At 36.5% G+C, this 14,647-nt stretch overlaps 1 protein-coding gene across 1 annotated transcript in view; it reads right to left on the reverse strand.

Moving 5' to 3' along the window:
- The window catches only part of WNT9B (Wnt family member 9B), a 78,532-nt gene that overhangs the window by 50,284 nt on the left and 13,601 nt on the right, over positions 1–14,647 (reverse strand). The gene's annotated exons all lie outside the window — the stretch shown is intronic.

The raw sequence follows: 14,647 nt of genomic DNA on the forward strand, positions 1-14,647 counted from the left end.
TTATTCATTGTTTTAAATCCTCTTAATTGTTTCTCATTCCATTACAGCCATGGCAGCTTCATTATTTATTTCTTGGTAAGAAATTGTTTGCTCTCCATACTAAGAATAGAACAACCAACCACAAAAGAAACCCGAACAAATGGACTCCAGGAAGCAACCACTTGAAAAATGAACCAACCACCACGAGTTGACCTAGGTTTCGTCTTTAATTCGACTTCATCAGAACACAACTGATACAAACCAAGCAGCAACTTTATATACACACCTACAAATGACATCATCAATTGTCAATTAATCAATTATACAATGAAATAGTGATTTATTCATAAATAGGCCAGCATACAGAGTTAAAAACCAGACTTCACTAAAAACATACTGGTGAAACCTGAATCAAACATCAACCTAACAAAACTTAACAACCACAATACTTAGTAACCATAAATGTAAACCAAGCACTACTGTTGTTAAAATAATATACATAATATTGTTAATACACTCAAAACGATACCTATTATCAAACCCTGACTTGATGTACATGCTTCACCTCAAAAATCTGAACCTATTAAATAATAAGAATAATAATAAAAATAATAATAAGTGTAAAAGTAAAAAAGTGTGAAAGTAAAAAAACAGAATAAAAATGTTCAACCCAAGATGTTTTTCAATTTTAAAATAGGCATAAGACTAATACAGTCATTAATGCCTGGCTGTTCCAAAGCGTTGAGCTTCAACTGCCATTTCATTTCAGCTATATCTAAGTGCACATCTAATGTCTTTCCATACCTATCTACCATCACCTGCTGAATGACACTGAACTTGAAACAATGCCCACTATTGGTATCAATATGTTCATTTTTTTCTTCAGTCTGATGTCTGACTGGTGCTCAATAATCCGCTCCCTTAATGCCCTACAGGTCTTCCCAATATAAAAGGCCGGACATTGCTTACATAATGCTACATATACAACACTCTCACTATAACAATCAAAATGAGCCCCTGGTCTAACCGTAACACCAGCAACCTTGAATTCCGCACCAGTCACATTAATCAAATGACAAATACTACACTTGCCACACCTGAAGTTACCCTTACTCCTATGCATACCAACATCTGAAATGTCATTCCTTTCCAATAGTTGCTTGAAGGATCGGCCTCAGTGGGAAGTTGGGGAGACCCCCTAAATGTGTTTTTAGGAAAGGCCGATCCTTCAAGCAGTGCGAGTGTTGAAGATTGTTGTAGATGTGCACTTAGATATAGCTGAAATGAAATGGCAGTTGAAGCTCAACGCTTTGGAACAGCCAGGCATTAATGACTGTATTAGTCTTATGCCTATTTTAAAATTGAAAAACATCTTGGGTTGAACATTTTTATTCTGTTTTTTTACTTTCACACTTTTTTACTTTTACACTTATTATTATTTTTATTATTATTCTTATTTTTTAATAGGTATCGTTTTGAGTGTATTAACAATATTATGTATATTATTTTAACAACAGTAGTGCTTGGTTTACATTTATGGTTACTAAGTATTGTGGTTGTTAAGTTTTGTTAGGTTGATGTTTGATTCAGGTTTCACCAGTATGTTTTTAGTGAAGTCTGGTTTTTAACTCTGTATGCTGGCCTATTTATGAATAAATCACTATTTCATTGTATAATTGATTAATTGACAATTGATGATGTCATTTGTAGGTGTGTATATAAAGTTGCTGCTTGGTTTGTATCAGTTGTGTTCTGATGAAGTCGAATTAAAGACAAAACCTAGGTCAACTCGTGGTGGCTGGTTCATTTTTCAAGTGGTTGCTTCCTGGAGTCCATTTGTTCGGGTTTCTTTTGTGGTAAGAAATTGTTTGCTTCCAATGCAAAACTACCATCTAGCTCAGATTTCTAGCTTTCATAGTCACCTTATTTACCTTCAGACCTGACCCCTTTTAAATATTCTTATCTTTGTTCCGCAATAAGATTTTTTTGCACTCTTGAGCATGTTGGAAAATAAATCTGTGATCTAATCTACATTTCTCTAACCAATTTAATGCCTTATTCTCTGAACCCTTTCAATGCTATATTGTCTCACACAGTTGATCTTTGTATCCCACACTAACACAATCAATGACCTTCTTTCACTTTCCTTTGCTTAATCATCTCCTGATATTTTCCCATGGTTGCTTCAATATTTTCAGAAAATTATTTAAACAGCACATTTCTAGAAGAATAAATGCAACAACCAGACATGATTTTCCCAGTGCTCATTCTGTTTTTTTCTTTCTTACCCCACTCTCTCATTCTCCCCAATCTCCGGGTCTGTAATTTTCACAATAGCTGCCTACTGGTTCACAAGCTTAGGGCCTTTCAAACATCAAGGACCTTGATTAATAATGTACATTATATGAAATGTTTAAGTAATGTGGACTGTTAATAGTCAAATTTTAAATCTGAGTTGTTTTAAATGATACTGAAATGTTACTGGAGGTTGCATTGTCAGGTATGTGTAATTCACATTTTCTGGAATTTATTTCTGATGATGTCTTTATTTGGATGAAAGCATTCATTAAAACTTGTGCATGCTAAAGTTGTTTGCGAGTGTAGGTAGTCCTTATTTTACCATTTGCCTCTGGTGGTATTTTTTATTTTTTATTAGTGTGGCGTTTGTTTTCCACCTTGGGATTTATTCAATTTTTTTTTTTTTTGGTTAACAAGGACCTTGATGCCTGAATCCCTTGTTGAAACTTACAAATACCCATATAGTCATCCAGTTCCTTCTTGAAAGTGTGGGTTAATGGGTTGAGTTTAACTGAGAAGGGAACTTTATTCCATAGACATAGATTCTTTGAGATATGATGTTGTCATAGTTTATGGTAAGGTTGATATTAAAGTGTCCTCTTGTTTTTAGGTGATTAGAAGCACAGATATTCTAAACAAAATGTTTCAAAAAGTAAAAGGTCCTTTATTCTCCACGTCAGGTACAGATCTCCTCTAAGAAAGCAGTTAGATAATCACAAAAAATATAGACATAGAGAGAGACAGAGAGACAGAGAGACGGAGAGACTTTCTGTATTGTCGTTGGCTATAACACAAGTTTTGAACACCTTTATTGTGTTTATTTTTTTTCATCTTCTCCATTTTCATCAGATAGCAGATGAGTGAATTACAGCACAAGGTACAGGAATGCATAACTCGTGTTAACAGAGATTTATACAGGGGGCAAATTACCTCCCTGGCAAAGCTTTCACTCCCCCCAGAAGGATCAAGTGGTCAACTCCATATGTTTTGCAGACAACAGTGGCTTTAAAGGTTTCAAATTAAAATTATTTAACTATTTTTTCAACATTAACTTTCCTCTATGAACAATGTATACAGGTGATGTTTTTTTTTTTTTAATTTTTTTATGCTGCGGCCAAAGTAATTTACTGTTTATGGGTACAGTGTTACGTGCTACCTGAATATATATGCATGTTTCATGAGGCAGACTATGCAGTCAGTTTTGGTATCCAAGAAGATAATTCCTAAGAAGGAGTGGCACCAGGACAGACCCTTAAGGGGCTTCAGTAGTAACAGCAGGTGGTGAGGACAGGAGTACTCCTAGTTTTACCTGTTAAGATGACCATGTATCCAGCTGTGGACCCAAGTTATTACAGTGACATTTACCTTTAGATCCCTGAGTTAGTTGCAATTCTATATTGCAGCACAGTGTTGAATGCTTTAGGTGAGTTGAGGTAAACTGCATGATTAGGTAAACCTTCGGCCAAGGTGTCAGTCACATTCTTAAGGTTAAGCATACACAGTCTATGTTGATAAAACTGTACTGGGTTAGCAGATGGTAAATGAGCTATCCTAGGTCTGCATGAATATGTTTCATTATTAATCTCAGCATCATTCTCACCATCATTTTTCTCAATATGTTTGCGAGGCTAACCTATCTGTAATTACCAAGGTTTCTGGAAGGGCCTCCATTGTGGATTTATTGGGATCTATGGAAGGACTTCCATTGTGGATTAAAGTCTCTAAATGGGATAACATAACTGAACTAGAGACCTCTTGATCTGCAGTCAAATGTTTAGTTACTGAGTTATCCCCCAAATCATAATTCCAAAATGTATAGTGTTGTCACAATGTATATAATAGAGTCCCAGTCAGGACTGAAATCTATATTTTGCTCTTGTAGTTTTTTTTTGAATTGTGTATTTAGTTAGAGCCTAGCCTTTGACCCTTACTTCCTTCTTTTATTTTCTCTAACTGTACATGGCAGATGATTGTAAACTAGGAGCAGTCATAGAATCAACCAAGACACTACAAGAAGGACTGACACAGACAAATGACTACTGCCAAAGCCACAGCTAAAAACGCAGTGCCAAGAAATGCATAATAGGACTCTTGGGGAAGTCAGCTATCCTAGAAAATAATCTCGTCAATAACACACCCCTAAAAGTAAAACCAGTAGTCAGGAATTTCGGTATGTATGTATGTGATAGTAACCTGGCTTTCAATCAACGTGTGTCTAAGGTAGTAAGGAAATCATTCTATGCTGCTGAACATATAAGCAAGAGAAATGTAAAAACAGTAATGACTCCATTAAGCAATACATAAATAGAAATTCAAAAAACACCCTATCTAATCACAAAACAGTTTGAATCTTCACATTCTTTTTCACGACTTGAAGGAAACTCTACCTCTTCACACTAGTTCATACAGAATGATGGACGTGCATGCTGTCGGGAATATAAAATAGCAATAATGCACTTTATAAACACAGTTTAATATGTAACAACTACAAGAAATGATTGTTTTTTGTCTTGGAACATGTTCTAGATGATAAAAGAGGTGGACATTATAAAAACAAGGTTGAGAAGAGGGAGACCATTCGGTAAATAGCACTGAATGCCATTGAACATCCTGGTCTTAATGAGATTGTTAATATAAAATGCTTCCTGAAAGATAGAAGGTTAAAAGTGAACAGTTTACATTCATTTAATTTATTGAGTTAATGATGTACAGTATATATTTACACATTAGTTAGCAGCTAGTTTATAATTACATGTTTTAGATGACTTTATTCAAGTTTCTAACATTGTACCTCACTTTAAGTATTTTTATTAATGTTAATTGATTAAGTATTTTGATTGGATATGGTCTTTTTTGAATTTCTATTTATATATTGTTAATGGAAGCATTACTGTTTTTACGTTTTTCTGATGAAGTCCTTTGGATGAAAAGGAAATGCATTAAATTTTGATATGCTTAAAAGTATTTGCAGATGTTTCTCCCTTATGTGTCATTGCTTTTTTACTGTTTTAATGTTATAGTTTTTGGTTACCACTCATCGGTTATTCATCTTTTTTTTTGTTGTTGATATAAACAAGAGCATGGCATTTAGGTCCAAGGACGTCATTCTTTAACTGTATTCAGCCCTCATCAGGGCCATCATTGAGTACAATACCCCCTTCTGTATATACCTGACAAGGCACATATACAGAATATAAGGAATAAACAGCAAGTCCTATGCAGATCACCTCCAAGCCCTATCTCTACACTCTCTTTTTCCTACAGACTGTTGAGGGGCAATCTATGCCTGGCATAAAAATATGTGAAGCAAATGCTCTTCCCTAACCCTGTTCAAGAGAAAACCTGGCCCAGTGGGTACAAAATCAGAAATACACCCTGGATCTAGCACAGAGGTAGCCTATGAATCTTGCCCTAGCTTACATATACTTCTTAAAAAAACCTTACCGCACATACAATTGTGGATACATTAGGGATGCTTCACTATGCTTATAAACACACAAGTGGCTGTTATCTTAGTATATACCTTTAAACCCATGAACTGTGATGTGCAACCTTTCCAAATGACTTGTATCTGTTCAGGTGTAGTAAGAAAAAATGATACATGAGCAAATAAACAAACACGTGGCTTAATCAAGCAGAGCACTAAGAGACCTTTTTTTATTATTATTATTGTACCATAACACTTCAGTGCTAGAAAAGGTCTTGCAGATATTACTATCAAACAATGCTGTTTGAACAATTCTTGTTGGGCTAGTTATATGCCAATGAATCAAAGATCAAAAGTGATTAGCTTTTGACAGCAACAAAAGGAGCTCCAGATTCTCAACTGTAAGTATTATAGCAGGGAGAAAGCCCCTTGGCTCTTTAATTTAGAGAGTACACCACCACAGATTTATATGACATAATTACCCTAAATTTAAGGCTGTGCAAAGCTAAAACAAAGGAAATATATGGTATCTCTGGAAAGCCATGCAATTGATTTTGCTAAAAATGGCACATGCAGGGTCAGTGAAATCAGATTTTGACTACCTGCTTTTCCCTACCAGGTGGATACTGTGTGCTAAAGCAAGGCAGGATATAGGTCATGCTAAGTAGCATGCAGTGTTTAACTAGAGTGCAGCATGTACGCTGATGCAGAGACTCGGCATGGGCTGATACAGCAAGCTCTACTCTGATAGCATGCAGGTCAAGTTGTCAAGGGAAGGAGAGTGAGAAGACAAGTGAAACCCTTCTGATCTCTACAGGATGCTGACAGTGACGGCAGCTCTTGTGACCTACTCCTATTATTCATGGATGTCGGAAAATATAAGGGAAAATGGATGAAGAAAGGTGATTTTTACATAAATGGCCTCCAAAAGTAATCATGACATTTAAGTACAACACAGCTCAAACAACACACATATTTACAGAAAGATGAACAAATGCTATTTCTGAGTATTAGGTTAATGTCTGAGTCTAAGATAATAATTTTACAGCAAAATAATTTAACAAAAAAGTGAATTGATATAATAAAAATTGTGTGATAGTGGTAGGAGGATAACTACAAGGTGGAGCACACAAATTATATCATATATTTTCAATTTATGGTCATGTTGATAGCCACAGTGTACTTACCACCCTGTTCATGGTTTCTGAACTCACACATTCCAGAGCAATAAGGCAGCCCTGCTGAGGTCTGTGGGTTCAGACCACCTGCTATGAATATCAGGCAGGGATGGCTTCATGAAGAAAAGTGATGACATAAAAGACAGAATCACACACAGACACACAAACGCATGCAAACACAGACACACACACACACACACACACACAAAATCTATGCACTATTACATGCTTTTTTCCTGCTGCAGATATGCCTGTACTGCCTAGATTACATTATCATGTCAATCTAATACCAGCTATAGCATTTTATTACACAAAATAATGCATATTTTTATGCCTGTGTTTCGTGTTTTGTTTTCTCTCTCATGAGAGTCAGCCCTTTGTGTGCCTGCTTTCCATCAGTTTTCCTTCAAGAACATTTATGCCATACTTTAAAAATACAGAAGTAGGGGAAAGACACACTACCACAGTATTCTTTCAGTGATGACTGAAATTTTCTGATACTGAATTAAAATCCTGTACTTGAAAAAGGAGACCTCAGTTTTTAACCACAGCAAGCTTTCCCCCATTTACGCAGAAGTTAGCCTGACCAAAAAAATGTATTTTTTCACTCTATAAACATCATTTCAGAATCTTAGATGTTTCTTTTAACCATCAGACCACACAGTATAGAAGCTAGCCATGGCTTCCTATCCAAAATCTTTTTCTAAATGAATCCCACAAAACAAACTGAAAGGAGGAAAACATCTGTCAAGCAGCAAAGATTTTATATCTAATGTTTCTTATTTTTTACTTGCATTTCCAGTTTCTTTTCAGAGAGGTTACCCTTTTCTTCTCACCTCTCATCGCTCTTCCACAACCTGCAGCTGAGTGGGAGGCCAGTTCTCTGCTAAAATTATGAGGAGGGCCTGGGTATCAATAAGTCAAGCAAATACAGCAGAAACAATGTTTCAGCACAATATTAGAAGCAGCTACAGCAGAAACAATGTTTCAGCACTCTATTAGAAGCAGCTACAGCAGAAACAATGTTTCAGCACTCTATTAGAAGCAGCTACAGCAGAAACAATGTTTCAGCACTCTATTAGAAGCAGCCACAGCAGAAACAATGTTTCAGCACAATATTAGAAGCAGCCACAGCAGAAACAATGTTTCAGCACTCTATTAGAAGCAGCTACAGCAGAAACAATGTTTCAGCACTCTGTTAGAAGCAGCTACAGCAGAAACAATGTTTCAGCTCTTCTTATTGACCTGTTACATCTTATAACCTATTTCCCAGTATCACTGCCTAAGTTCTCCTTTGTCTTTTGCATCATCAGCTAGAACTCAGTTCCTTACTCAAATAATCAGTGTTTTATTGCAATTGTGTCTGTATTCCAAATACAGTAACTCTTTTTCAAGTGCAGTTTTGTTCTTTTCTGTAACTTTTGCTTGCTATAACTTGAAATAGATGAACACAATGTTCTTTGATATTTTAAGCATTTACTATTTAATTTATGCGGTAGTTTTGCAGATAAACCTTGATATTTCTCTCAGTTGTAAGTTAGTAACTAAATAAAAATTAGGAAATAAAAATCCATACATTCAAGACTACATGCTGCTCACTTCCGTCCTTTGGGTGCGACATTAAACCAATATTCCATCTGCTTAAGTTAATGATAGCTCAGATGGGTGTAAAAGAAGATTCCACAGCACCTACTGAAAAGAGCAGGGGAAGTTCGCTGATATTCTAGTCAAATTTCCCCTAGTCTCCCCTGAAAAGGGGTCACTAGCCTTGTGGGACTAATCCAATCAACAAAGGATAAATAAAAACAAATAAAGATAAGCACCTCAGCAATAAATGCATGCATTAAGAAGAGTGCCCCCTACTAATTTCTTTCAAGCTGTTTCAGTGCCCCATCCATTGCTGGGTCTACTTGCTCCTCCTTCTATCCCTGGACTACTCTTCAGTTGGCTTGGAGACAGCTGAAATCTTAAAGACATCCTGGGTGGTGGTGCCGGTGTCAGCAACTGGCTTCTGTGGGAGTTATTTTATGGCTTAACCTTATCCCATGCCCCCCACCCCTTCATTCACTGACAACATCTGAGGGCCACTCCACTATGTGGACTATGTGAATGCCCACCCATGCTTGTCAGTGCCTCAGACACCCAACCTGATAATTGAATTTATGCCACCTGGGCCATAATTAGGGCTTTATCCTTCTATTCCATGGGGATGACTGCATTAAGAACAGTATTGATTCAAGCATACTGATTAGGCGTTGACATAATGTACTAGTTTTCCATGATATGTTTAATTTACCTAATATAGCCAAACCATTGTTAAAAAATGCAGAGCCCACACTAGATACATTAGAATGTAACACAGCTCAAGGAAACTGTCTTATGGGACTTAGTATTTATTGGTCCCCCAATTATTATTTTATTTATTTTTTTATTTATTTAACATTTGTTGACCGGGAAAGTCCGACTAGGTTCCACAGATCCTGTTTTCAGAGGAGGCCCGGGGAGAAATGCTCCAGATGCATGTCTTTAGAATGTGGGAGGAAACCGGAGTACCCGGAGGAATCCCACGCGAACGCAGGGAGAACATGCAAACTCCGCACAGAAGGCACCCCGGCCGAGAATCGAACCAGAGAACCTCTTGCTGTGAGGTGACAGCATTAACCGCTGCACCACTGCGCCGCCCAATATTATTATTATTATTATTATTATTATTATTATTATTATTATTATTATTATTATTATTATCATCATCATCATTACTCACATTACTGAGGACACCCATAAGTGTAAAGACATGATTTTTCTCTGGACCATACCAGTGTCTAGTACATGGCATCATACCTCTCAACCTCTTAGAACAAGAAATCTGGGCAAAGACATGAATAATGGGGGGACAAAGACCCCAAAATAGGAGCATTTTTTTAAATATTGCTCTTGCAAACTTAGAATACTCACAGACAAAAAGATTTTATATTAGAATGAATTTTTCTGAAGGATATGAAGTCTGAAACTCAAGTATATGTCATCATTTTCTGACTTCAGTATTTAATGATTTGTCATAAAAAACACAATTTTATAAAAACAAACCACAATATTAGTAAAAAATCTGGACATTCTGTGAAAATCTGTACAGTATCGAGGTATGCATGGTACTGACCATATTTCAGGAGGACTGTGTAGTTTACAAAATACAAAAAGCTATATACACATATATAGAGAAAGATGGAGAGGTTGCATAGATAGAGAGAGAGAAGGTGTGAGAGAGAACGAGTGACAGTATATCTTATTTTGGCATCAGTGTGTTAACAACAAAAACTAGTCAGGATTATGTAAATTACTTGGCTGCTACCCAAGGAAGTACAAATGGCCTAGTTAGATCACAAGAGGGTTGATAGTTGGCAAGCAATGGGGAGAAAAATAATTAGAAAAAAAGAACTGAATACCATATCAATACATCAGACGAGCAGATAAAAGCAGATGACAAAGTGAAGACACCAACAGGATGCCATGTCAGAATCTCTTAGCCTTATTAGTGTGAGGGGGATATGCAGACATGTCTCAATAATAAACATCCTTTAAGGAATTACTAGTGTTTAGCAAAGTGATAATTTTCAGATCTTCCAAAAATGCTTCTTTGCCAAGAGTCTCAGGGATAGGTTAAAGAACTAGACTGTCCTAGGAGGTTAAGCATCCTCAGATATTTATGTGTGAAAGAACAACTAGGAAGGGCTTGAACCCATGTCAGGCTGGATCTATTCCATGTCCATGTCTTACAGGGGCTCCTATAGCATAGGAATGCAAAGACAAGGAAGAAAACCTTACCAGAGTGTGTGGTACAAAAAATATAAATTCTTAGAGAATAATCCTAAAATGCTGCTAAAGGAAAAGGCCAAACAACAGGGTCTTGAAGTCATCTATACAACATCTGTCTCAGAAACAGAGGGCTAGGCAATTAATTCTGCATTACTGATGGACACATGAAAGTACAAACATGACACACTTCTAAAACATCTGGCAAGCACAGTTCAAATGCACAATTTAAACTCATATCTCTTCCAGAAATGCATTCCCCACAGACACAGCAGCACATGATTAGAGCATGGCCATAGTTTTCACTTTCCTCGCATGCCATTTCTTTACTGAATTCAGTGAAAGACAGCAATGTGAGTTATATATTGTTTGCATTATAGTTATGAAACAGAGAGTCAGTAATCTACAGTACCAACTGTTGCAAGGAATGAACAACAGAGCTAAGGTACAGCGGTAAAGTACTGACAAACAAAGGTCAAGTCATGAGGCATTGCATGAAAAGACGCAGCAGCTTCACCATCCATAACTAACAGCAGTTTATTCCTTTCAAAAAATATTCTGCTCTAGCTGGTCCTGTAACCATCAGCATGAAGCAACAATGAAAATGATTTTTAATATAAACAATCTGGTATCCTAAGTCAAATTTATGTCCTCATTGTGACTTTTTTCCAGCTCATCACTCACCTACTGCACAGAGATGATAAGACTGTAAACACTAGATCAGACCCACTATGACACTATACTCCATGTCTACCCATTTCTTTCATGGATGTTTACTCTGCAAACACTAGATCAGACCCACTATGACACTATACTCCATGTCTACCTATTTCTTTCATGAATGTTTACTCTGTAAACACTAGATCAGACCCACTATGACACTATACTCCATGTCTACCCATTTCTTTCATGAATGTTTACTCTGTAAACACTAGATCAGACCCACTATGACACTATACTCCATGTCTACCCATTTCTTTCATGGATGTTTACTCTGTAAACACTAGATCAGACCCACTATGACACTATACTCCATGTCTACCCATTTCTTTCATGGATGTTTACTCTGTAAACACTAGATCAGACCCACTATGACACTATACTCCATGTCTACCCATTTCTTTCATGAATGTTTACTCTGTAAACACTAGATCAGACCCACTATGACACTATACTCCATGTCTACCCACTTCTTTCATGAATGTTTACTCTGTAAACACTAGATCAGACCCACTATGACACTATACTCCATGTCTACCCACTTCTTTCATGAATGTTTACTCTGTAAACACTAGATCAGACCTACTATGACACTATACTCCATGTCTACCCATTTCTTTCATGGATGTTTACTCTGCTGGTCCCCACATATACTAGATGGCACATGCTGCAGTTGAACTTTTGATCATCCCACTCCTAAAAACAGAATGCTTGTACTATGACCCATCTGTTCTAGCCTTATTCTAATAACCCACTGCAGAATCTTTATCAGTTCTGAAGTATGGATGTTTAGTTCTTGGTGGGGGAGAGAGGTAAAAATGCTTACCTAGTCCTTCCCTGCCGCATTAGGATTATTCATGCAAAAGCTAAGGGTATAAGCATTCAGCTACATTAGTGATATGTCCTTCCATCTTGTTATCAACAAAAGACAACCTTCCAATTGGCCACAATCATAAAAAAAAAAGAAAAATCTCATACTTTTGATGATACAGGTGACTTGAAGACAGATGCAAGCAAAGGCTGCAGTGGTCTGACAAGACAAAAATGTTTGAGCATTGAAGTCGATTGTGTGTTAACAGATGCAGAACCACATTTCATGCTAGTGCAGCGCCATCTAGAGGACTACATATAGAAATGAAGTGGGGACAGAAAACCAAGGAAAAAGAAGATACCTAACTCTCAGGGGACCATGGGATTCTGGGTAAGCACCTTGAAGCCCACAAGCAACACTGTACCAAGAAGAGGAAAGAAACAGCATCTTCTTCTCCTTAACCGTGAACAAGATTAAGTCAGGTGGTCCTGTCCTTGTGCTCCTAGACTCACCTTAGCACCACCATGGGGAGTAAGAATGAATAGCACATGCTGCTGGCCAAAGTACATTAGTGCTATTTGTGTTAGTGAATTTGCTTCAGGAAGATATATGGAGTCCCAAATAATTAGCCTGAGCAAAACAAAAGTGAAGAGGAAGACGTGCAGTAAAAGCTGTCACACAATTGCCACAATCTCCACACCTTCAGTTCAGTTCTGATAGTTAAATGATCATGTGAGACCAGATGAATGAGTGGCAGTAACAATCATTTTGGATTACATATGGAAGCACACATTAATGCATACCAGTGTCACAACAAGTCTGGACAGTAAAGAATGACCTAGCAAATGCCCCTTGGCTGCACTGCAGAAAGTGCACTGCTTTATAGACTCCTTGCAGCCTACACAATGCCACAGCAACTTGTTAGATATTAAGCATCAAATTCAATCCTCCTGTTTTGTTTACAGGAACACCATTGTATTGACACTCAAAGATCTCTGATTCAGTCATGGAGATGGCAGACAAAGTACGATTAGGCAAAATTAGATAATTAACAAATGAATCTGCCACCAAATAAACAGTAACAATGAAATATAATTTAAATAAAATCATATAAAATATAAATCAAATAATGCACACTAAAAAAAAAATCATTTTTTATATACTATCATATAATTAATTAAACAATTAACTTAGTCTCAATAAATATTTTAAACTATAAATATACCTTAAAACATGATATAGAAACAAATATATTATATAAATTTGTCCAAGAGACAAGACATCAGAGTTAGATGAGCAAGCATACATAATTAAAACATAATATATTAGTACTTAAACCTAATGGAATATTTCATTCCAGTCCTGAGAATTATGAGCCTGTAATTTAATGATCCAGTCCTGTAATTTAAATAAAGATTATTTGAATGAAACAACTTGGTTGTAAGTGGTAAAAAACAAAACTAAAACTTGTAGGATAACAAAAGCACCAGTGAGGCAAATAAAAATGATTAATAATTAAAAAGAATTAGAAAGAATAAAATAATATTATAATTCATTAATAAAATGACATTCTATCCGCCATTTTTGTGTCTGTCTTTTTAAAGATATACTATCAAGCATGACTTTTTTTAACTGACAGAAAAAGTATAACTGAAAACAAAATAGGTAAAGCATTTGCAGTAAAACTACATACTCCAAGTTAAATAAAAGGGGTAAAAACTGCTGGATGCAGTAGGCATGGCTTGGAAAAGCAAAGAATTCTTCTTTTCCTTATGTTATGTTTATGGAGTCCCCATGGAACACAGCTTTTTAAAGAGATTACGTTAATAGTAACATGAGCAGTTAGCACAAGGCAAATTATTTTAAGGGTGGTGACCATAGTAAGGAAAACAATCCTATCCCAAAAATAGTCTGGAAAGAATGAGCCCACATCGAGGGCCCTTCATAAAGAGACTGCAAGGGTCTTGGACAGTTCTTCCTATAGCTTTTTACCAGACATACACACAGTGAGTAGTACTGATTAAGAAAACTGAACCTAAGCATGGAGGTCTGAAATTCAGGAATGCCAGATAATTGTAGTGACAGAAGTTTATTATTGGGTTAGGCTGCCAAATATAAATACAAAGAATCGTGGTCAGTACAACTTAGGGACACTTTGGCAAACAGTCTGGAAGCAATATGCCATTTATTTGAAAATATACAGACAATACTACATTAGCAAGACAGCCTAAAAATGTTTAGTGCTTTTCTAGTGTTTCATACACCTGGGGCAATGTTTTAGTGCAATTCATTCCATGTGCATTACTGAGTAGCCCTCAGGTAACAATTACTGTGGGTACAGGCTAGATGGTTTAAGTAATCCTTATCTACCAATAATTAGTTTTCTGTACTTTTAACATTCTGTAGATATCAACCAGTGTCACA

The sequence above is a fragment of the Protopterus annectens genome, chromosome 13.part0, assembly GCF_019279795.1.
Source record: "Protopterus annectens isolate FY-2018-M chromosome 13.part0, PAN1.0, whole genome shotgun sequence".
Taxonomy (NCBI): Eukaryota; Metazoa; Chordata; order Ceratodontiformes; family Protopteridae; genus Protopterus; species Protopterus annectens.